Here is a 26,863-nt window from a genome sequence, read left to right on the forward strand (position 1 = left end):
TGAACCAGCATCATCTTGTGAACTCAAAATTTTAACCTGGAAAACAATCCTATTAGTAGCAATCACCTCTGCTAGAAGAGTGTTAGAGTTGCAAGCCTTGTCTATAAAATCCCATACTTGCTTTTCCATTATGAAGAAATCCTTCTTTTTTACCCAAAGTATTATCAGAAAATCTACCTGTTGCAAATGTTTTTTATTTGGATTTTTCTAGTTTCATATATAGACTATATAATATTTGATGTCAGAGACAATATTTAAAATATCAGACAAAGTTGTGAATTATTATAGAATATGTTTTACTTGATCTACTGGTGTTGACTTTCCATGTATTTTCTTTTTGTACATAAAAAAGTGCACAAAAGTAACATCCTAGTTTTATTAAAACATACAGAAACTTTGAGAGAGAACCTATGCAGTAAAAGGAAGGGCCCAAGGCTTTAGCTGGCACTCAGCAGTCAGAATGTCAGAGACAACTGGCTAACCACTTAAGCACCATGTTCAGTAATAGCCTCATATCAGGCTTTGTGCCCACTGAATGGCGCACAGCAACAGTTATCCCACTCCACAAAGGGGGAGCCACCACTGATCCTGGGAACTATAGACCTATTAGCCTGATGAGCCTGGTCTGCAAGTCCATGGAACTCATAAACAAAGACATTGGTAACCTCCAAACTCTGGATCTCACCTAGTTCGGGTTTGTGAAAGGCAGATCATGCCTCCTGAACCTGATCGACTTCTTTGAGGCAGTCACCAAAGCCGTAGATGAGGGTAAGGTGGTTCACACAGCCTATCTTGACCTCGCCAAGGCTTTCAACACCATCCCCCATTCTGGAATTATAGCTAAACTCAATAAACTAGGCATAAATCCCTACATCACAAGATGGGTTGCCAACTGGCTCACTGCCAGAACCCACACTGTAAAAGTTGCAGACTCCAAATCTGACCTCAAACCAGTGACAAGTGGAGTACCACAGGGTTCCGTTCTGGGACCACTCCTGTTTGGTATCTACTTCCATGAAGTACAGGCTAACACAGAAGGCCTCTGGCTAACTAAGTTCGCAGATGACTGCAAACTAGGAGCCATAGTCAAGTCCCCAAATGATGTGAACATCCTACAGAAGGGCCTCTCCGAGACAGATGCCTGGTGTCAGAGCCATGTCCTCAAACTCAATGCCAAAAAGTGCAGTGTCATCCCTTTTGGTAAAAACTCTGTACCCATGAGCTACCACATAGGCAGCAATCTACTTAACACCGAATGCGTGATAAGAGACCTTGGGACCCAGGTGGACAGTAGTCTCTCCTTTGATCGTCACATCACCACAGCAGTCAGGAAGTCCTTCTACGTGGCACACCTCATCATAAAAGGGTTCTCATCCAGGAAAAAAAAGAGGTCATCGTTCCCCTCTACTCGACACTCATTAGACCCATTATATAGAGTACAACGCCCCTTTTGGAATGTACCTCACAAGACATCTGCAGCAGCTGGAAAGGCCACAGAAGTACCTCACAAAGAGGATTACTGGTCTCAAACAAATGCCCTACACTGACCGCCTCAAAAAACTCCAGCTTTACTCCGTAGCACATCGCCTACTCAGAGGTGATCTCTGCCTAACATATAAAGCTGTGTCAAACCCAGAGCTGTTGGACATGCTACACCTAAAGAAATCCCAATCCCTCCGAGCTACACGCTGTAGGGACCTAAACCTTGTCACCACAATAAACAGGACATGCTGGAGGGATAGATTCCTATCCCAAAGACTTCCCATAATCTAGAACAGGCTACCCATCTATGTCAAGCAAAGTTCTTCATTAGCACTCTTCAAGAAAAACCTTGATGAGTGGATGGGAAATAGGAAATACACCCCGGGGATTACTTCTGTGTGTCTGCTCGACGGTGGCACAGGAAAATAACTTTCTTGGATGGCGTAAGCCAGGGAACCTTGTTGGCTAGGCTTACGTAGGCCCATGGGCCGATATACCCTGGTTCATAGGTAGGTACTAGGCTGTTAAGAATCAACAGAATGAAGCAAAATACAGCCTATTGAGGTCTATATCAGAAGATCAGAGTTTTAAAACTTTGAATCTGATATGGTCAGCACCATATAACTGAAGTCCTGAAACTTTGAATCTTTTAACGGAGATCTCCGTACAGTGCGGAAAGGGAAGATTTCCCTTTTCTGCACTGTAGTGCGATCTCTTGAGTTGAGTTGGTATATTTAAGTAGCGGGGGGTGGGGGTGCTTGCCCCCCTACTTAGAGTGTTTAAATGGTTTGTTTTTGTAGATTGTGGTGTTTTATTGCATTTTCGATGTTTCAAGACTTTTATTATATGGTGTCGACCACATCAGATTCGACGACTTCTTCTTTCGGCTTTTCCCGGTTAGGGGTCGCCACAGCAGATCACCTGTCCGCTCATGATTGGCAGTGGAATTTTACTGTGTCGAGTTGCCAGCCCGGCGCCCAACCTTCCACAGAAGACACACAAACGCACACACTCATGCCTAGGGCCAATTTAGAGTGTCCAATCCACCTACAGCATGTCTTTGGGATGTGGGAGGAAACAGGAGCACCCGGAGGAAATCCACGCGACCACAGGGAGGACATGCAGACTCCGCAATATATACACCCTGACTATTGGATGTATTTTCATAAATTCACACTGTAAATAAAAAATACCCACAGTACAACTTATTTGATTGCAATCGTTTCATACTGTGGATGTGGCATATCTCATTTACATCTACACTTCACATACAACTTTACATGACAAACATCTCAACAAGTGGTGTGGACATTTACTTCTTCAAACAGAGCAGGACATATTCCACCAAAACTGCAGGGCGGAGTAAACCAAACTGTGAATGGAATACGGCCCATCTACAGCTGCATTATACACACACATCCTTACAAGGAATACATCCTAACTATAAACAATATGGGCACATACTGCTTCATGCTGCAAGCAGGATATATTTTTATTTATTTTACATTTGTTGACAGGGCTAGTCTAACTGGATATATGTCCATTTTCAGTAGAGGCCCGGGGAGAAAAGCTCCACATAAAATATACATCACATTAATAATTCAGTTTAAAGACATAAAAGTTCAATTAGCAATACTAGTCATAAAAGATAATAATAATATGTGCTTCAAAGTAGAAAAGCATATGTGATATAAGACAGTAGAACAAAATTTTTTTTTTGTATTCCCAATGGTCAATCACTGTGGGAAGGAAGTATTTAGAAGGATGAAGAGATTCTAGAACAAAAGTAAGGAGCAGCAGGAGAGACTAGTTTAAGAGAACAGAGATAGGAGAAATTTGGTTAAGAGGTAGATACAGAGAGTTATAGGGGAGAATATATATATATATATATATATATATACACACACACACAGACACACACACACACATTATATATATATATACATCCACTAGAAAACTCCACCTCAAACAAAAATGCATCACACCAAGAATGGGGCATATTCAGCTTAAAGTAGGTGCGTGCAGAAGACTGCCTCACACTAAAAAGGAAAACACTCCAGCAACAACTAATGTGTACATATGATTGCACCACAACCCATAAACTTTTCTACACACACATATATTGCTTCACATCAAATGAAGCAGCACCTGTTTGTGTTACCTAAAGGTATCACCAATAAAAATAAGCACTATTCATTATTTTTAGAAACTAGAAAAAAAAGCTACAGCTGTTGTCAATGTGCAGTCACCTGGCAATACAGAAGCGATACACCCAAGCTACAATTACTCTGTACTTTGTCACTTCCTGCATGGAGCAGGATACATTTAGCACTTATTAAAATGACATCATCATATTCTTTCCTCTTTACTCTATAAATGTTTTTGTTAAAGGTAGTTTCCAGTAAGTACACAGCCTACATCAAGCTGGTTATTAGAATCCTGTAATATCTTGGAATCAGGATATTACTACATAATGCTGTACTGTTTGGTAGCCAATTCTACATCTGTTGAGCAACCATAGTAAAGATACAAAGATAGCAAAGTGTGTACATATTGGGTAGTGACTGATAAAAGAGGTAACAGTCATAAGCAATGATCACAAGGAACTTGCAAAGTTATTTCCTATTCACATATTTTATGATGAAATGACATGAATGGAGCAACTGCTAAAAGAAATGTTGGTACTCTTCCGTTATCGGGGCAACCGGTCTAATGACCATGATAACTTGTTATAGTTGCATTCACTTTAAACACATACAGTCTAGTAAGTCTGCTGCTCTTATCCAGCTATTTAGCGTGGTTATGGTCATCTTCATTTCAAAGCATTGTGTTGCATTTGAATGTGGTTCCCTCCAAATATGAAATTACCATTTTATGAAGGTGTGAAGTCAGTCTACATAAACGAGCAGTTATTTTAATGCAAAGATGTTTTTTACTTGGGTGTGATACTTTTACTGGAAGTAAGTCTGTGTCCTGCATTCTTTTGTGAAAAGGTCAACCTAACTTTTAATATGTGCTGCATGGTGTTTGAGAATGTTGATGTTGGCGAGAAAGGCTGCTTTGGGGAACGTGGTGTATGTAAAAAGCGGCTGACTTAATAGGAGCAACACATTGCTTCTTAACTGTGGTCACGTTTAACGCAATGCTGCAGTAAATATGCAGTTATCTGTAGCTTTTCAGTTGGGAAATCTGTCAACAGCGAATATCGGTTAAAACGGTCAGTGTTCAGGGATTACGATGGCAGTTCGTTTGATAGGATGTATAATTAACTATTATGGTAAGTGGATGATATTACATAGAACGGCTATTTCAGATTAGGAGGCTGACTCAGTTCCTGACTGTCAACTGAGTGACAATACAGTGAAGTAATACAGTAGTACAGTACAGTAAAAAGTGCCCTTACTTGAATTATCCTGCTACTGAAATGACCCAGCTCAGCCAGGGAACTGGTGTTCTATTCCAAGTGCTTATTACACCTGTTGGCCCAGTAACGGGAAAGTATCAAAATGTTTTGTGCAATACATACCTCCTGAACTATAATCAGCAATTCAATATGAAGGCACTGGTTATAAGGAAATAAAAATTCTTTAGAGGACGGACTACTATTTGAGGTATGATTTGCAATGATTTATGTAGCAACAGTAGCAATTTAAAACTGTTTTTGAGATTCTAAACTTTGGTTCTTAGACTACGTGGAAGTAAGAATTACCTTTCACTGGAAGTTTCAAAATTGCTTCATGAATTACTGCACATCTCAAAAATGTAGTGGGGTATCCATGAGCGGGACACAAGTCATCATCTACTGAGCTATGAATGTGATTCTTCATTAGGGAATCTCCATTCATCTGAAATATGAGGACCTCAAAGTAGACTACATCCAGCTTGGGGATTGGGGGGTTGCAAATAGTCAATCCACTACCACGAATGGTGATGGTGGTGGTGTGCATGTGTGTGGTGGGAGCCTTGACTCGTAGAAAAAATGTAAACATGTATGCAAACACCATATTTTGGACCATCTCTTTCATCCCAAGTAACACTTGCACCTGAACTCCAAGTATATCAAAGATGTAGACAATCAATAATGACTGCATATGACCACTAGGTGTAAAAAGTACTGAACTGTAATATATAACTATGGAAACCTACTAACAGCAGAACCAGTCTTGAAAATGCCAGAGATGTTAAACCATTTGTATATAGTGTAAAGCCTCTCTGACTGAACTGGTAATAAAACACTGCACCACAGATGTGGGGCACCAAACTGAAAGGTTAAAGAGAGCAGTCTGCGACCAATACCAAAATCATTCCAGATCTCACACACAAAAGTGTCTGAATTAATATGACTGCATACAAGGCTACTTAAAATTTTATGGGAATTAATGCAGAATGCCTTTAACATTTTGAACAGCTGCAAATAAGAGAAATAATTTCTTCATGCAGTTGTGCGTTATCTCAATGTAGTATTGACACACATAGTTCAAAGTTCAGTCACCATATAACAATTTTGTCCAAATAGGTTCTCCATAGATAAATTTAAAGCAATATTACCCAAATTAGTAAAAGCAATATTACCCAAATTTACTAATTATCAATTTGTACTGCATTGGTTTTTCACAGGATGAAGTGATGGCATCTAAGAACCAGAACAATTCAGGGACAGATGACAGAGTGGGAACACAAAAGGCCTAGCAATAAGGACTGAGCGTTGTACTTTCCATCTACATCCAGTGCCAGTTAACTGCTACTGCTTGGACAAATGAGAATGTGTAAAAAGGTTGATGCAGGGAATAAAAACAACTGTTAAAAATAGAATACTCTAACTTGATACAGCACAATACCAACAAAAAAACACCTCCATTACAAAATGTACTGGTTAGGAAGGCTAAATTACACACGTGCACGCACACAACCTCTCAACTTCTGAGCATGAAAAATCTGGACAAAGTTAAAAATAATGGGGAAACAAAAGCTCAAAAATCAGGGACATACTTTAAATACATAGACAACTGCTAGACTAGCAGGTGTTATGTACATTAGCATACATTTTCTGAAAGATATGAAATATACGTCATTATTTACAGGCTTCAATCCTCAGTGAATTAGCAGAAAACCACATGTTTTAGGAGATACAGACCAAAAATAATAGGCAAAAATCTGGACTTTCTGCGAAATTAAGGCAATTGAGAGGTATGAGACAATACCTTTTACTTGAGAACTGTTAGACTAATAGAAATGAAAAGAAAATATTAGCTCTCATTTGGGACTCAAATCCAAGACCTCCAGTATACTATAGCAGTGCATCTGTCACTGAAGGCTGTGTTCATTTTATATATATATTTTTTTGTTTTTTAGATGCACTGGGTTGTATATGTACATAAGCAGGACTCATTGACTTCTCTGAGGAAACTGCCTTTTCACAAGTACAATGACTACATTCCCAGATTCCTTTCACTCAGTTCTCACATTCCCCAGAACTGTTGACCTAGTGGTCACATGGTAAAGAACCAAAAATATCCAGACATCAAAGATGGACCATTAACTAAAAAAAGAAAGAGAGAGTGAGTGAATGTAAGATCTTACAAGATTGCCAAAGAGTTGTATAAAACAGTGCATAGAAAGAACTTTTCCAACAGGGATGAAGTTGAATAGAATGATAGTTTGAAAAAATTAAAGTACAGGTAAAAAAAACAGGTGTATATTAGAACATCGAAGTTTCAAAACTTCGAATGTTCTAATATCGACCCCTATTCAGTGAAAGCTGAAAATATCGAAGCAACAGCAAACCGAATTTTTTCCTAGGGAAAGAATTTGGTTGTCCGTTTCTGTTATTTCGGTATTTTCAGCGCTGTGGTGGAAAGTTACGGGTCGGGTTCAGATAAGTGTGCGATTGAGTGTGGGTTAGGTTAGTTAGGGTTAGGTATGTGTGCAATTGTGTGGATGTGAGGGTTAGGTGAGTTAGGGTGCATGTTAGGTATGTGTGCGATTGTGTGGACGTGAGGCTTAGGGCGGGTTAGGTGAGTTATGGTTAGGGCGCGGGTGAGGGGAGTGTGCGATAGTGATGGACCTTAGTGTTAGGGTTAAGGTAAGTGGATAGTTAGTGGTGTGTGTGTGTGTATAGTTTAGTGTAGGATTAGGTGTAAGATTTTAGGTGTATGTGTGTGGATTGCTGTTTGTTTGGTGTGCTTGTGTTGTGTGTATGTGTTTTGGAACAGCAAACTTCTTCCCTAGGAAAAAAATTCGCTGTTCTGTATGTTCGATGTTTTCAGTTTTCGCTGAACAGGGGTCGATATTAGAACAGTCGAAGTTTTGAAACTTCGATGTTCCAATATAGACCCAAAAAACCCACACATTTTCTTGGGAACTGCATAATTTCACAGCAGCCCTAAAAAACAGATCTGTAAAAACAGCTAGCTGGCTTATACAGATATGTATTCATCTTGTGCAGTGAAGATCTGTAATACTAAAACAAATCCATATCTAGTACAGTCTGCTTATTTGTAAGAATGAATTATTAAAAACCAATGTGGTGGTGTAAAACTTTAAGAATGTGCAGAAACACTTTTTATTTTTCATGGGAAACGTGCATCATCTCCCATGACATAATGAAAATGAATGTTTCCAAATATGTCTAGCAGTTAGCAGAGAGACTTAAGGTTGTGAGCCATCAAAAAGCTGGTCCTGTAGTCCAAGGTTTGATTCCTTCAGTCTTCACTTGTCTACTGTGTGACTATGAGAAATTCCCTTAACGCATACTTCTCAAGGGTACCTCACTACAAGGAATGTAACTCATTTGGGGTCTTAAAAAGTTCATGTTCTGCAAAGTTCCACCGTGAAACAGTCTGTCACACATTTAGTATTATGAATCTTTAACCAATATCCATGGTAAATAGTAATGAATCATAAAACCACACATGCAAGGCTGCAGAGATTTATTATTATTGAATAAAACTAAAGTGCTTATCAATAAGTTTTGAATTGCTGGGGCTGGTTGTTGGAATCTCTGCAACCTTACGTATGGTTTCATCACTTTTTGTTTTTTTTTTTTATTTGGTTTGTTTAATAATGAATCATATCATTAAAAGATATATTTTATAAGTAAAACCAGTATATTTTAAACATTCTATGATCTTCCTAGCTTAAGCTGTGAGCAAGTTGTCGGTATGTGTCAACATTTTGCCCATTTGTTTCACATTATGAGGGCTAGTTAAGTGTTAAGAATTAAAAAACTTGTCAAACATTTTTTGCTGTTCGTGTTGTGTTCCAGTATTCAAGGCTAGTTAAGTGTTCCTCATTTTTGGAGATGGAGGGTTGACAGCTATGCCTTAACTAGACAGTGCTTCCAGGCTGAAAAAGGTTCAGGAGATCACTGCTCTACCCTGGTAAACAAATACAAATAAATAAAAACAAAATTTTACTATACACATTTACTTTTAGTGCTAGGATTTATGAATGGTCTTCTATGCACCTATTTGTGAACTTTGTTTTCTCGTACATGTGATCATTTTTACAGGGCAGTGGGCAATCACTGGCTAATTTGCAGCATTTTCCCCAGAATAGGCTGCTAGCCTGCAGTGAAGAGCACACTGCCACTATTCTGCTAGCCTGCAGTGAAGAGCACACTGCCACTATTCTGCTAGCCTGCAGTGAAGAGCACACTGCCACTATTCTGCTAATGCATCATGCAATAATTTGAACGCTTCTTCTATGACTGACTGCCAAACACCAGAATATTAAAGTGGTTGATTATAACCAATCAGCAATACAAGCCCTTTAACTAGTACACAGTAAAACGCAATTCTGATATTTTTGCAGAGGGGCAAGCCTCCTTATAGCCCAGTGTGGGAGTTTCATTTCCAACATATCACTAAGTAACAAAAAAACATTGTGGTTCCACAATCAGCGGGCAAGCAGAAATGCACCAAATGGGCAGACAGTACACACAGTGTCCCTGAACTCACATACCAAGTTTTGCACAAATAAATACATGCATACATACATAAGTATATCAGGAAAAGGTAACAGGAAACAGAGATCAGGAACTTCACTACTGACCAAAAGAAGATTTACCATATATAGGGAAAGTATTTAGAAAACAAATTTTACATTATGCATATGTGCCAGTGTCTCACTGGATGGCTGCCCTCTAACACAGCAGTCTCACAGCAAAACTATTTTTTAATATTTTTGTATTTAGTTTGCTGATTTACTTGGTTTCCACAGGAAATATTTTGAAATGAGCTACGCCACAAGTACGTGTTTTTAAGGGAGACACGATAGCCTGAGTCTGCTCTGGTGAATTGCTCAGAGTTGGACAGTATGCAGGTGAAACTTGTGGGAATCAAACTCAACCAACACGATTTAGGTTAAGGTAGTCATCTGCAAATAAGCTGTAAGCTAGACAAACAGATCCAAGCCAACATAAAACCAGTGTCAAACTTGCATATTCAACATCAAATTCACATTGCTTCCAATGATTTTATATAAAGGTCAGTAAACAGCTAGTCTCAAAGAGCTTATTCAAAAAGTCTTTCAATGGTATTAATTTTATTTGCTAAAAGTTGTGCCATTTTTGTAAAAATGTATATCTGTGCATGTCTCAGCTTGAAACGTATAATAAAAAGAAAAAAGATGGTTTAACAAATTAGGAGGAAGAGACTCCCTGTAGCATCACAGTGCATTTTCAGGTAAGGAGAGTCCATCTTCTTACAGTAACCAGGAATACTGTCAGGGACTGTAGCTAGAAAGCAAGGTGTCAAGCATAAACTTTACTCACAGATAAGGCATGGTCTTATCACCTGAGTAATCATTCAATGAATTAATGATTATGCAGAGAAAACCATTCAGGTGAGGTGGAGGGTTCACCATGGTTTATATACTGTCCTATCCTATACAGAACAGTGTACTTGGGCTATCTAACTGCAGCTTGGAATCTGCTGGAAGTAGAAATGACATTATCCAGTCAGAGAACATTATGGGGTACAATTGCAATTCATTTTCAAACTTCATTCAGATTTGCTTCAGGCTGAAAAGCTCCTGTCCTCACCACATTCTATTTCGGAGTAAAATCCATTGACAGTAACGCAAAGGGATAACTTCTGTATTCTTTGCTCCTAAAAGACACTTCAGCTACACTGCTGGCACAGAGACATAGGTACATATCAGGTGGGTTTCCACACCTCCAGCTCTAGCCTCCTTGCTGGAAAACATCCAGAATTTCACAACTCAGCTTTCTTCTTTACTATTCATACCTCTTGACTACCACTTAATCCTGACACAAATATTACATGTGAGAAATGTAGTCAAGGCTCCTACATACACAGAAAGCAAATGCCAAACAGGTTGTCAGCATGCACACACAGACAGACAGACACACAGTCACTGACACACACACACACACACACACACACACACACACACACACACACACACACACACACACACACACACACACACACACACACCACTTCCGATACTAAATAAAGATTTGACACACAAACCCCCATATGTGAAGGTACTCACTAGGAGTTTACCAGAAACTAAGAGGCCTCCCAAACATCGCCTTCAGAAACACATTTACACACAAAGCAAACAACCACAACACATAATAATAATACACACACCAGTCCCAACAAGCAAGCCCATAAGGCAAAACACCACAAATCCTAACATACTGGTCATAGGAGACTCTATATTGAGACACACAGATGTATCCCTTACCAGACTGGACAAGTAGAAGATCACGCTTGGCTGCCTGTCAGGTGCCAGGATCCATCAGATCACACAAGCACTCAAGTCACACAACCAAAAGTACCAGTATGGCTCTGTCGTAGTCCATATGGGTGTGAATGACCCGAGATGTACCTCCCTGGACTATATGAAGAGAGACATGATTGAGCTCTTAGATTATGTGTCACAGGCAGTTACGAGCCTAGCTTGCAGAAGCATTCTACCTTCACCAAGGATGATGCCACAATACAAAACAAACCGGCTCAACTTTTGGTGTCAGTCAAAGGGGATCTGATATTTGTCAGCCTAGGATGATATGATAGACATGTCATGCTGTTTTGCCAGAGATGATCTGCACCTGTCTTTTATAGTCTTTTGAATACCAGAAAAGGCTTTAGCCACCTCTATAGTGCCTTTTTTAGGAAGTGTCAAAGTAACCAGCCTGCCAGTGTAACAAAATATTCTCTTGCTAAGCTGAAGGTACTCTTGCTCAATGCTAGGAGTCTAAACAACAAACTGCTCCCCCTAGAAGCACTCTTTACCTTGGAAGACAGTGATGTCTGTGTAGTCTCTGAGACATGGTTCAAAGCCGTGGAAAGCACCCTGGCCATGCAAGGATGCAATGTCTTCCATAAATTCAGACACCAACTAAGCAAGAATGAACCAAAGTAGGAGGTGTATCCATTTTCATAAAGGAGAAGTGCACCTCAAGACAAGTCTACCAGTACCACACTCTTGAGCTACTCCACGTCTAACTAACGATAGGCAAAATCCCCTACCACATCATGGGTCCCCCACCATGAACCAGGAGAAACATTCTGCATAAATAGACTTACTGGAGTCACACACCATGTAGCCCAATACCTTACTCATGAGTGATTTTAACTATCCTACCATTGATTGGGGGAACATACACCACCACTAACATGCAGGCTCAGAGGTTCTTAGACCATCAATGCAATTGCTCTGGAATAGGCAAGGAGATTTCATCTTACAATATCCTAGGAATACAGTCAAATATCCTGGACATAGTGCTCACCAACATGGGGCATGATTACAACCCCCCCCCCCCAATGTAATGTCCTCTTTGGCAAGACTGGACCATAAAATGGTTTCCTTTGAAATAAATACAAGACCAGATACCTCATCAACACTAAAAAGAGTTTCTCCACAACAAATCATCTCCTAATAACCAATGGCATAAGAAATATCAAAGATCCCCCAGAACACAAAAAACACAGAATTCTATGCAGAGGTGTACACCAGTGCCATGTATAGCAACTTAAGCAGTTGTACAGAAATCGGCAGTACTGGATCAAGTAACACTCAAGTCTTGCCAGAAAAACAAGCTACACTGGTGGAACCCTGGTATAAACAGGCTGCACAACAAAAGAAAGGAACTGATGCCTAAAAATAAGCAGGAACAGGCTCAATAGAAGAAGAAATCCCTCACTAGTCTAAACAAACAAATCAGAGATCTGGTCAAGTCCTCAGAAGCAAATTATGAAGCAAAAATTGCCTCCCCAGCCAAAAATCACAAAGCATTTTTAACTAGGTCTGAAATAAATCTTATGGGGAATACCAAGCTATGCACAGAGCTGGTTGTAGATGGCATCACCTACACTCAAACGTAGGAATTAGCCAACCTGCTAGCTAACAGATTTGGATCAAACTTCACCCCCTGTCCTCACAGACCCCTGTCCTCACAGATAGTCCCCAAAGAATACCTGCCACCATTCCTCAGCCTATTATTTCACAAAAGCAGGTCATCTCTAAGGCTAAAAACATGGCATCAGTGGGCCCTGGCAACATCTCAGGTTGCCTTTTTAAATCCGTTAACACAAGACCTAGCAGTTTCCAGACAGGCTATGTTCTGGCAGAATGGAGGGCAGCTACAGTCATCCCTCACCCCAAGGGGGGGGTACCATCAAACAACCAAGGGAAATATAGACTCATAAAGCCTGACTGGCATTATCTGTAAAGCCATGGAAAGAATCATCATGGACCTTAAGGACATGGGTAATCTCCAGACTTTGGACACAACCCAATTCAGGCTTGTTAAGGGCAGATCATGTCTGTTAAATCTAGCTGACTTCTTTGAGAAGGTAACTAAGGCTATAGATGAGGGAGTGACTGTGTGTACCACCTGGCCAAGGTATCTGACACAATTCCCTACTCAGGTATTATAGAGAAACTCTTAAATGGGCATAAATCCCTACGTCAAAAGGGGAGTAGCCAAATGGCTCACTGACTGACACATACTGTCAAAGTAGATGAATTCACCCCTAGCAAAAGGCCAGCCACCAGCACCATACCACAGGGTTCTGTACTAGGCCCTCTCCTGTTTGGTATTTATTTTTCAGAAGTCATGGCAAATGCAGATGGCCCTTGGCTGACCAAGTTCACGGATGACTAAAAATTGGGAGCAATCACTGATTCCCCAAATGATACATACATACTGCAGGAAGGATTAACAGACAAATGATTAGTGCCAGACCCACAAATTGAAAGTAAATGGAAAAAACAAACAAACAAAAAAAAGCACAAGTATTCCCTTTGGGTAATCAAATATCCCAGCTAATTACAATATAGACAGCAATCCCACTAACAGTACACCCAGTGGTATGTGATCTGGGTACAAGTCCTGCACAGAAAGATTGAAAGCCCTATCACTGTACTCTTGTCTCCTGCAGACTACTAAGAAGTGATCTGTGTATGGCCTACAAGGCGGTCACCGATCCAGCCCTAATGGAAATGTTACACATTCATAAATCGAACTGCACAAGGATCACTCGCTCCAGGTATCTTAACCTAGTCTCCAACATAGATACATCTTTTAGAAACTACCCCTTCTCCGGAACAAGCTTCACATTCATGTGAAGCAAAGCCCTTCCCCAACCCTCTTCAAGTGCAACCTGGATCAGTGGATGGATAATCGTAAATTTACTCCTGGGGTGGCACCACAGTCTGTACTAGATACCATTATATAGGCTCATACCTCTGTGAACTTCATTCACCTAGCTATTGAAAATTGAGAAACTCAGATTAAAAATGGATAGGCTTGTAAGGGCTCATGGCTGTTAGCCTAGTAATCTCCAATAAACCTATGAAAACTGCAACAATCACAATATGATTTATTAGTTATAATCTAGTTTTACCAGATGAGACTGATCCATGAATAATGCACCTGGTGCTAGCCATATGTCACCCACCCTTTCTTGCATCACAAGTTTGAGAATAGGAGTTGTCATAACAGTTGGTCTGAACCACTCCTCCTCCTCCCCTTTCTGAACCACTCCTCCTCCCCTCCTTCCAGACTACGCACCTTCTGTACCCCTATGCATCTATTAACAACCCCCACTACACACTATTTATCAGTAGTCCATTAACAGTTTTACTTGCCCTTCATCCAGTTCATCAGCACTCTTTCACATTCTTCCTATTCAAACATTTTTGGATCTTTCTTCTTAATCATTTCAGCTAACCTATTTCTTCTGCCTTATTTTTCACTCTATTTATACGTGACTGCTACACCTAACTTGTCTGATCCTCAGGCCTGTGGTAAGAGATGCACCTCTTCTTGTTACAATTGAAAATGTATACAAGAAATGCAGAAAGAACACCACAAATTGTTTACCAAGTCCCTGTCCAACTGCCTCTTCCCTACCAGTGCCACATTATTTCTGGGCTCAATCCTAAGGAGTTTTAAATCTCTCAAGTGACCACCAATAGACCACTGCCTCAGGCAGCACACATTCTAGGGTGATACCACCTAAACTTTTCATGTCATGTTGCTTCCAATTATCCCTGATATAGACGTAATCTCTTCACACTATCCTCTGTCTCCTACTTACCTGGAATATGTGGTACATCCAAAACTGTACAAAGCACTCCCAAATTTCACCCTTCCAGTGACTTCTACAGTGGAAGGATGGCCGTGGCGGGTCTGGAATCCAATCCATGTACTATGCACTACTATCTTAACAGTCACCACTACCTTCTTGCACTGCAACACATAATTCTGTTTAAAGGTGAACATTACCCCAAATCCTGTTTCTCTCCCTTCCTTAAGGACGCAAACAATATTTGTACGTTTCCTACAATTTCCTCACTTTGGCCTGCATAGACTTGCACTTTTTATAATATAACTTGTTTGAAACATCTTCGCACAGTGCAAGCTACTGCACCAATATTCTTCACAACAGCAGCACACAAGAGCATCTTCCTCCAAACAGTCTATAAAACAAAGATACTAAACAGATCTGTTGGTCCAGCATTGAACCCTGCAGCACGGCAATGCTTACGGATTTTCCTGCTGACAGAATTTAAACAACTCCTAAATTCTGGGTCCTTGATCCAAGATGCTTAATTTTCCTATTAGCAACCTGTAAGGCATAATGCCAAAGGCCTAGAAAAAGGCTCTATACACCATATCCACAGAATTCTCCTTGTCCACCTCTTATGATCCATTCAATGAAACAGAACAAGCTGAGAGTCCAAACAGACTATGAATCAGGATTCGGGCACCAGCCTGTCATGTGGAATCTTTTATATGACATTCCCTGACATGGAAGTGAGGATAACCTTGCAGTTACACAACTCCTTTCTAGATCCACTTTTTGTTACTTTCATACCTGCCCTCCAGAATTACCAGATATCCTGTTTCTGCCCCAACACTCATTTTTCTTCAATGCCAGGGCTTTACCAACTTTCAAATCTGGTAAACACTTTGCTCTCCTACACTTTCTCTAAATTTCATTTCTCTGTAACTGGTAGCATACTGGACAGATAAAAATCCATCCACTACACAGAATTATAATAATGTCTCCAATCATAACCTTTTATTATGTGTTCTTGACATGAATGCTAAAATTGACATCTCAGGCTTCACTTTCAAAGATGACTTTCTTGGCATTCATGTTTCTAACACATATGCTGGCTCTGATTAGAGAACTGATCGTAATCCTCTGTGTTAACATGTTGCTAATCAGTAAGACTGTGCCAAAACAAGAATGTCGTAAGTACAAATGTGGGAGCCTAGTTTCCAGTTATAAAAGAGAAGATGCAGAGAAACAGCTGAGTGAACAAAAATCTAAACTCTCAACCTCTTACTTCCATAAACAGTGACAAAATGTATGCATTTATGTACACATATCTATATATTTACTAAACATTGTAGAATACTGATGCACATGGACTTTTCTTTGACTTGTCTCACAAATTATAAAACACAGTAATGTAACACAGATCAAAAACTATTAAAGAGTAGAAAAACAAATACAGTGGAGTATTACAGGGTGTCATTCCTGCATCCTGTGTTGTTCAATACATTTGCCATAAGCACTACTAGACACAGAGAAACCAGAATCAATATTTTTTTTTAAGGATTAATAACCAATAAAATCATGAACTGTAAAAAAAACACTGCACAGAATGTCACATATAACCAATTTAATAAGATTTTAACACTTTTGTTCCTAAACCTTAAGGAACTTCCACAGAAAGAGTGTTACAATTTCCTTGCAACACTTAAAAAGCCAAAGTGGTGCCAAAGCAGTAAATCTTACAGGTATCAAAAAAGTGCAACAGTAATTATAAATGTAAAACAATAATTCTGACAGCCAGCACCCTCCATGGCAAAAAATGAATCAAGTTATAGGACAGTTAATTCATTTAAGCAGGTTGGTGTCAGATGACCGTACATTTAATGATGAGGCCACTTTTATAAGAGTCCTATTCAGAGGCAGAGGCTATCCACTATAACTGGGTTCTGGAACACCAAATATCAGGCTTTGTAGGCACCCACATTCTTTGTGCTATAAAGGTTTTACTGACAAACAGGACAACTTCACTCAAATTTTTGTTGTTGAACACAACAGAAATCTTTACTCCTTAAAACAGACCATCAATAGTCATTGGAGTATGGTCTTTGGAACTTCTGGCATGATTGATCAGTTGAGTGAACAACCAAAAATTGTCTACAAAAACAGTAAGAATATGAAATTCCTCTTTGAACATAACAGAGATTATGGTGATGATGTTTTAAGAAATCCTGGCATGAAATGTTGTGGCACCTGCAAGCAATGCAGCTTTATTTTACAATGCATTTTTCTGTAGCAGGTTACCCCTAATTATTCACAGTAAGAGGGACCTATAACTGTGAAACAAAAGGGGTGGTGTATATATTGCCTTCTGCTCTTTCTGCCTAGTTTTTGTTATACTGGAAACATGATTGGGCCACTAAATGTACCCATGAACAGAATACAATTAGTTGGAGAGAATCTTGAAGAATTTACTCAGCGCTCAAGTACACCAAGACAAGTAGAAGAGGAAACAGACCTAGTTGAAGAAGAATGGAAGCACCTCAGAACAGCCTGTAAGATGACTACATAACAGATATGTGGCCAAGCAAGGGGTAGAAATAAAGTACTTAAAGCAAGCTGACTGAGTAAGTCCAGGAAGTCATCAAAAGAAATAAGGAGTTCAGGACAAAGTGGGACATGGAAAAGACAGACTAGGCCAGGAAGGAATACTGGATAGCTAAGAATGGAGTTCTACCAGCTTCTAGAAAATTACCTCTGTACTTGGCAAAAAGAAACTGGATGCAAGAGAAAGATAATGTCAGACACTTCTGCTCACCGGGCCCAGCAGGCTCCAAGGTACATAGAATTAAAAAAAAAAAAAAAAAAACGATTCCAAATCCAGCTCCAGACAAGTGGAGTACCTCGGGGTTCAGTCCTGGGACTGCTCATATTTGGCATCTACTTCTCTGAAGTACAGGCCAACACTAAGGGACTCTGGCTAACAAAGTTCGCAGATGACTGCAAACTGGGAGCCATTACTGAATCCCCAAACTATGTGAATACTCTACAAAAGGGCCTTATAGAAGCAGATGCTTGGTGTCTCAAGCTCAATGCCAAGAAATGCATAGTTATCCCCTTGTACCTGTGAATTACCACATAGGTAGCAGTACAGTAAACATCAAAAGTGTGATAAGAGACTTAGGGACACAGGTGGACAGTGGTCTCACCTTCGGTAACCACATCGCCACAACAGTCAGGAAATCCTTCTACGTGGCACACCTCATCACTAAGGGCTTTTCATCCAGAAAAAAAGGAGGTCATTCTCCCACTGTACTCATCTCTCATTAGACCCATTATAGAATACAACGCCCTATTTGGTATGTACCTCTCAAGACATCTGCAACAACTGGAAAGGCCAGAGAAATACCTCACTAAAAGAATCACAGGCCTAAAGCAGATGCCCTACGCTGACTGCCTTAAAAAAAACACCAGCTATACTCTGTCGCATATAGTATACTCCGAGGCGATCTCCGCTTAACATACAAGGTCGTCAAACCCAGAGATGTTGGACATACCACACTTAAAGAAATCCCAATCCCTCAGAGCCACACGCTCCAGGGATCTAAACCTTGTCATCACAATAAACAAAACATGCTGGAGGGATAGGTTCCTGACCCACAGACTCTGGAATAGACTGCCCATACATGTCAAGCAGAGTGCCTCTTTGGCCCTCTTCAAAGGGAACCTTGACAGTTGGATGGGAGAGGGGAAATTCATCCCGGGAATCACGTCAGTCGTCCTGCTAGACAGGGGTTCAGGGAAGTAAATAGTGTGGGAAGAAATAGCCAGGCAATTGTTATGGCTAGGCTTGTATAGGCCCTAGGGCTAATAGCCTAGTAACAACCTATGAACCTATACATCAGCAAGTATATGCCATTAAAAAGGCACATAATGTAAAAGCACTACACAAGCACCATGTAGTTTGTAAAGATTTTAGGAAATTTACTTTTACTGTTTTAGAGAAAGTGCCCATGCCTATTAGGGGAGGTGAATGAGAACTCTGACTTTAACAATGCAAAAAATATACTGGCAGTTGCTGTTAAATGCAGGGGTTTTATCCAGGAATAAATTATTTTATTTCTATTAAACCTGTAGCTAAGCTTAAACCTGCCAAAATCTAAAAACAGTATGAGCCTTTAAAATTCCCTCAAAAGTTACTGTTGCACATGTTTTATGCCTGTACCTTTAAGATTTATTGCTTTGGCGACACTTTTGGCTTTTTAAATGTTGCAAAGAAATTGTAACAGTTTCTGGGGAAGTTCCTTAAGGTTTAGGAATGAAAGAGCTAAAATCTTATTAAATTGGTTATCTGTGACATTCTGTGTGGTGCTTCTTTGTTTTTGTTTAATCTTTTTTTTTTTTAAGGATGACAAAAATTTCTGGAGCAGTAAAAGATGAAGTGAGCGTAGGAAGCTAAATGGCATAAGCCAAGGGAAGAGGACAGGCAAAAGTACTCTAGGACAGTTTGCAGAGTAATGATATACCATAGAAAAAGATCTCAGGCTAGTTTTAAATGTAGCAATGAATTAAAGGAATAGAGCACAAGGACGTCAATAACCAATTAGCTTCTTGGCTGTATATCTTGAGTGTTTAGACTTCAGGAGTAAGGAAGTTAACTGTTTCACTTTACAGGTTACTACTGAGACATCAATTGGAAGGCTACAAGCAGTATTTTCAACTGTTGAAAAGGGATACAGTGATGTTTGACAGGGTCCACATGAAGACCAACAGGATGAGATATGTGAAGAGAGGCTGATCTATTTCCTTGAAGGATACAGGAAAGGGGGGGGGGGGTGCAGCTTTTTTGCATAAAATCATCATATTGAAATGAAGGTCTGAGATAAAAGATGAGGTAGGTGAGGAAAATATTTTTACACTGAGGGTTCAAGCTTCAGTTTAAATATGAGGAAATACTTTTTCACTGAGATGGTCTGAGATAAAAGATGAGGAAAATATTTTTACACTGAGGGTTCAAGCTTCAGTTTAAATATGAGGAAATACTTTTTCACTGAGATGGAGAGAGAGTAACAAAATAAATGAACCACCAGGCTGGGTGAATCCCTTCAAATGGTATGGGATAGTTGGAGTATGAGGAGAGGCAGGTCTACATGCTGCAAGACGAGAGAGAGAGAGAGAGAGAGAGAGAGAGAGAGAGAGAGAGAGAGAGAGAGCGAGAGAGCGAGAGAGACAGAGAGAGAGAGAGAGAGAGAGAGAGAGAGAGATAAAAAGGTTAAAAATCAAAAACACAGCATTTACTGTATTACAAACTGCAACAGTGCAGTTTTTAATAGTACTAACAAAAAGATTAGTTCAGCAATCCAGGATGTGGGCTTCTAAGCAAACCTCTTGAATCGGGTTCTGCAGTTCAAACACAGATAAGAAGGAGGAGGAGGAGAGGATTATGCAATGCATCCTATTAGCATTGTTACACTGGATCCTGATGAATGATGAGGGAAGAAAAACAAAAACAGCCATTTAGAAAAAAAAAAAAAGACGGGGGTTAGATCATAGGAAAAACAATACGCTGACTCAAAAGCTATCAGCGTTGCTTTCAGAAAATAATGGAATATTTTTTGTGGGGGGGTGGAGACTACAGTAGGAAACATAATAGATTACTTCAGGAAAGGATTTGTAGAAAGGATAAATGGGCAGAAACAGTGCAGAAAAGAATCAGCAAAGGCGGGGGGAGATGGCACATGTACATACAGACAAGGAGAAAGGCAACAAGCTCCTGCAGGCAAGTGAGGCAAAAAGTAGCGTGAAAGGATTTGACAATAAGACTGTATAGAAAGCTGTACTCATCTTCGCTGAAAGAACAGATACAGAGTTAATGACGGTAGAGAAGGGGATGAGAACATTCAGTGGAGAAAGAGGTAGCTGCTTAATTCCCGTGATAAATGCAAGCAGCTCTGCCATGCCTCACTAACATATTCCCTGGAGACAAACATCAACTACTGGATATTCACAACCACCTCATTCCCCATGGCAGGTGTTCCAAACAATGAACAAGGGCTTTGTTTTGTTGATTTAGGCCTCAATAACATGGTGGTCCACATGGAGCAACACTCTCTAGGAAAGCTTTGCCTGTCTGTAAAGTATGAAAGATGCTTCCAGCATGGCCCTCAGTGCAGTCATTTATGGGCCACACAAAGTTTAGCAGTATCATATTACTGTCAAGAATAATGCCACACTACAAATAATAGATAATGGACTTCAACTATTGGCTTAGCTATTTGTGTCATTCTAAGGGGATCGAGCATATATTGGTCTTTAAGGAGATCATCATTAAGCTCGGCTGCTTTGCTATGGATGGCCTGCACCTCCTCCTCGCTGTTTTTGTACACTGACCGGGGCCTTTTCCTTCACATAGTGCCTTTTTTAGGCAAGGTCACTCCCAAATTACCTGCATAGCTAATCAAAATCAAAACTAAATAAAAAGGTAGCATGGTTCAATGACAGAAGTCTAAACAACAATGTATTCCTTACAGGGATTCTTAAACTTTCGAAAATATAATATAATGAATGGTTTCAGAAGAGTGATAGCATTCCAACATAGCAGGGTTTCAGTGCCTACTACTTGTTCAAATCCAACACAGAAAATGACTGTAATTGAAGGGGCAAATCTATATTTCTAAGAAGCCATTTCACCTTTGGACTCTGAATCCAAGACAACGATTTTGAACGTCTCCATATGTTTTTCACAGTAAAACAAAATTTTGTAACTTATGACAGCTAACTACCATACCTCCTTCATGTCACTTGCTGGTAATGAAGCCTAGCTAAACAAACTGACATCCCTCCCTAATGAGGTGAACATTATTCTGTTGAGAGACTAACTATCCTCCTCCCCAATTAATTGGGAAACCTAACCACCTCAAATACACGCTCACAAACATTTCATGCTTCATTAATGTTAACTCCTTAGACAAACTGTAAGCCCCAACCAGGGGTTCAGAAATATTGGAGTTGATTCTCACCAATACTGCTACCCTATGCTCAACACCTACAAATACCTCATCGTTGGTAAAATCTAACCACCATTCAATAACACTCATTGTGAGGGTAAAACCGGACTTGCCACAAAACCTTCTGTATTTAGCGACTACTCTAAGGCAAACCTAATCTAGCTAACTAATGCCCTAATAAAATCTAAACATTCTGTTCACCTTGATGGCCCCATCCTGCGTACTGTCACATTTGTAAATAACTTCTATCCCCAACTGAAACCATGCATGGAGGCATCTGTCCTCATAAGACATAAATACAATGCCAAACTCATGGAACCCTAGAGTAAACAAACTACACAATAGCAGAAGGAAACAAATCACCTGTAAAAGTAAACTTAATACCCCATTATCTAGAGATGAAATCAAAAACATTGACAACTCTGAAACAAAATCAAATCATCCAAAAGCAAGTGCAACTTGAGAATCACTGCCTCTGCCAAGGATAAACCACAAAGCTTTCAGCTGTGTCAATGCTCAGAGCTGATTCATCCCTTGGGGATGATGCCAACATTTCAGCAGACAAATTTAGCTCTAACTTTACTCCCCTATCTCACCCCAACTTTTTCATTCTTAGTGGATAGACTGTTAAAGCTATCCTGTCCTTTTCCTATTTCTGCTTTTAATTCTGTAACATTGTTATTGAATGTACTGCTGATGCCCTCTTGTCATACCCAAACTCCTCCCCTATGGGACATTTCTAGGAATTAGCTGTTCTTAGTGCGGAGTGTGGACATTCACTTTCAACAAATACATAATTTTGCTCTTGCAAGGTTATGCTATTTTTGCACTTTACAGTTCCTTATTATAGTGCATTAAAAGGTAAATGCAACTGCTTTTTGCATTTCTCAGCCTAGACTTTTTATGGAAAGGAAAACGCCAGTTTCTGTTCTGTAAGGTATTAAGGGGCTTACTTTTGCTTCTGTGAGGTTCTTACAGTAGAAACATTGTCAAACCTCCCAAGCATCCAGCTCAGACACAAACTGTTAAATACATTCCTGGTGTCTTTTCAGGCAGTACTTCTTAAAGCAAAATTTATAAATTATTATAGCCCAATAATCTTGGTGCAACTAAAAAGAGTGCAATTTCAATGTTTTGCTGGGATTCACAGACGAATAGTGCACAGCAAACACTAATTAGTGTAAAGAGAATGCATTGTCTGCATAAATGTGAGATGTACCATGAAGTGAATTCCAGAATATTACAGTGTGCAGTACTTGTCTATAAAGTTCAGCTTTAGTTTACAATGCTACCATAATTGAAGTGTATATCCCAGTTGATCTGATTGTTATGAGATGATATTAGTTCCGAGAACCATTTAGTTGACAGCATGAGCTGTTACTGAGCAACAGAAACCTCTTTACTACTGAGTGAACACGGATGTCAGGTGATCCATGTTACAGGCTGATGTAAATAACGAACAAGGTTCTCTGACCAGGTTTCTCAAGCCATCACTACAGAATTCCCAGAAATGCTAATAAACATTTAGGCTGCCATTAAAAATACCATCCCCTCCCCCCAACATGATTAGCTTGGGAGCCAAAGAACAAACTGATGAGTTGTTACACTGATGATACTCATATGCCTTAAGGCGATGATGCATGAAGCTCCATAGAGGCAATAAATGCATATGACTCTGCTGCCTTAAATCATGTGTAAATAGGAAGAGAGGAATTTCCAGTGTTTGACTATATCTAGGAGTCCTTCACAGAACAATGCACAGGAAGGGAAGGAGCAAAAACTGAAAACACAAATGTGCCAGGTCCATCCTGTTGGGCAGCAAGCACAGGATAAAGAACAGTAGAAATGATGCTGACAGAAGAACAAATAATAAAGCTAAACAGTAATACACTGTTTTGAACCATTTCTGGCCATATTACTGTATGCTGCCAGGTGTTAGAACAAATGCAACTACTACCTGCACAACCAAACGTCATTACTTGATTGCTAAAAGTGAATTACTCTCTCACAAGTTGGTTCCCAAGGTCTTTTTCAGTCTGTCCAACAACCTACTATTTAGTTTAACAACATTGGTTGAAATTATTGCAGATCTATACGCAATTTCACATTTTATATAACTGCAGAAACTAGCAAATTCTTTAACATTGTTGTTTAACCTAGTAGTTTATAACTCACAAATATCATTCTCAGACAAGGTTCATTGTCTTAATTCCAGAACACAGCCAGTTAAGCCACTTAGCGATGATGCAACCCAGCAGAAAGTTTTTAATAACCTACACACCCACACATTCTCATGCAGCTTCGTACTCTAGGGCACAACTGACATGACAAATACTATGTGTTCCAAAAGACTTTACAATAAAACAACGTGCGGCCACCTTTCAGTAAATAATTCAAAGCCAGCTCAGAAAAGCTCCAACATCTGGCAAGGCAACAGTACGTTTGTTACAGGTCTCCATGGTAACAAACAACAATCTAGGAATACCTTTGACCAAATTCCACCCCTCTACAACAACCATTGGCTGCTTCCCAGACTTTTAATCCATCTTGTCCAACTAGTTGTATTACCTGCCAGAATAGGTAATTTGAACTGCACGTGGGTGGAAAACTGAAACAGACGTAGTTACATGCAAATGAGTGTTTTTAAAGACAAAAAAATACATTATAACTTATGGATAAATGAGAAAACTTTATTAAAATGTATTAAGAGAAGGCTGGCCTTATGTCTTGGACCACTTAACATTGCACAGCTTCATCACACCAAAGTTTGATGCCTACTGTTGCCATGCTTTCTCTGAAGTTCTGCATAGCTTGCTTCCACCCAGCATTTCACCTTATATCAATAGGGCAGGTCTAAATTCATAAATTAACCCGGTAACAAAAGCAACTGAATAACAGAAAGGTTTTTAGTACCAAGAAGGAAATCAGTACAGCATTTATATTTATTTACAGGACACAAAAAGTAAAAAAAAAAAGAAAGAAAGAAAAAAACAAAACAAATGAAATGGGGTTTTTCAAACAACTTGCGTTGTTGGTTTTGGTTTACAACATGCAATCCCATCCCTATGTGGTATTTAAAATGACAGAATTTCTTACACAACAGCCAGTTAAGTGATTTCTATTAAAATATCATTTTTTGCAATTCTTCCTAGCATTTTACGTGCTGCAGGACAGCTAACCCAGCATCCTTAATTACCCATAACAATTACCCACTGTCAAATGCAATAATCAGAAAGATCTCCAACTTTGAATTTGCTTCCGAAGGGCTGAACTCCAATAATAAGAATGTGCACTCTGGTCTGTAGATAGAGTGTGAACTGTCCTCAAAATAAGATACACCCACCAAAGATGCCTCAGCACAGCACTGGAGACTTCCCAACATAACACCTACATATTGAACTATCAGTAAACAACTGCAGATTCAAAACAGTGCCCATACATCATCTATCAGATTTAAAATCTGTCTTCAACATCTGTAAATTACAAACAGCTGTCCCCATCTTGAAGCTGACAGTAACTCTGTCTCATGTTACAACACAGATCTGTACGAATTAGGGACAAATCTCAACAAAATTAGGGACATATACAAAAATAATCAGGCACAATTGTAAAATGTTAGCACTGCTAACATGAAACATTGACAACAGCAGAATGTGAATTGTACTTTTACAGAAGTATAAGTCTGTAACTAATTACTGTCATTATTTACTAAATGTTATAACAAAATGTTGTCAGTTTAGGCGAGATTAAAAGGGACAGAGCTAAAAATTGAGTCAAAAATTAGGGATAGTTGAGAGATCTGTATTACAGATCTTTCAGGACAACTAGCCCATGTTCTTCTATGAACTGCAGCACAACCAGCATGTGTCAGCCCCGTTTGGTGGGTTTAATTTTATCAAATGAATACTTGCTAGGAAAGAAGCAGCACAATCAATGCCATCATCATTTAAAATATACACACATAGCTAGATAAATGCAAAAAAAAAAAAAAAGCGTTAATTTCTCAGCACCAGGACGGATGACGGTTACCCCCCCCAATTTGGGAAGATTGATCTTTTCTTACCTGCCTCGTGACATACACCCTTTACCCTGTTTTTTTTTTTTTTTTTTTAAGTTGTCCTGCGTTTGCTCCTGTAGCTACTGGATCCCGGCTACTCTCGCCAGGCTAAAGGTTGAGCTCAATTAGCTGCGAACGAAATTAACCAGGAGAAAACGGTTCAACACGTCCTTCAGCTAACTGTTAATATTATCTGTTATTCTAACTTCTGCGCCTGCCTGTACTCATAATCTATAATTGATAAACTTTTTCAGGATCAGTTTCTTAACTTTGAAATCCGATTCGCACGTCAGCTTCGTATGCTAGGAAGGCGGGATTTGCAGAGTGGGGTTGGGAGGCATTACATGAGGATAATATGGCCTCCAGCCAATAAGGATGCTTTGCTTTGAACTTGTCCAATCAGTGCTGACAGTGGTGGAGCGATGCGCAAGATAGGAGTAGTCTCAGGCAAACGGACGGAGACAGTAACACAGAGATCCCTAGCTTTGGACTGATTTTGTTTGTAATACTAGGTTTTTGAGAAAGGGTAGTCAGGGCATAACAAGTCATAGTTTAAGCGTCTTGCATACGAACTTCACAACATTTGCTGTTTTCGTCTTGCGTCAGATTTATACAAGTGAAAGGGTCACACGAAGTTTTCTAGTATCTTGCCACCTGACGGGAGGGTGGAAAAACCGTTCACCTAAGGTGGCACCATGATAAGTAATATGTTGTCTACCTAAATGCAGTTCTCAACTTATTTACTTAATGCAGTTCTCAACTTATTTACT

At 39.6% G+C, this 26,863-nt stretch overlaps 1 protein-coding gene across 1 annotated transcript in view; it reads right to left on the reverse strand.

Annotated features, from left to right (window-relative positions):
* Positions 1-26,400, reverse strand: part of LOC122787285 (tumor necrosis factor alpha-induced protein 8-like protein 1) — an 87,864-nt gene extending 61,464 nt beyond the window's left edge. Inside the window, exon 1 of the mRNA XM_044053907.1 lies at positions 26,100-26,400. The gene's annotated coding sequence lies outside the window, so the exon portion shown is untranslated. The remainder of the gene's footprint in view (positions 1-26,099) is intronic.
* Between the last annotated feature and the right edge of the window lie 463 nt (positions 26,401-26,863).

Source organism: Protopterus annectens, chromosome 13.part0 (assembly GCF_019279795.1).
Source record: "Protopterus annectens isolate FY-2018-M chromosome 13.part0, PAN1.0, whole genome shotgun sequence".
Lineage (NCBI taxonomy): Eukaryota > Metazoa > Chordata > Ceratodontiformes > Protopteridae > Protopterus > Protopterus annectens.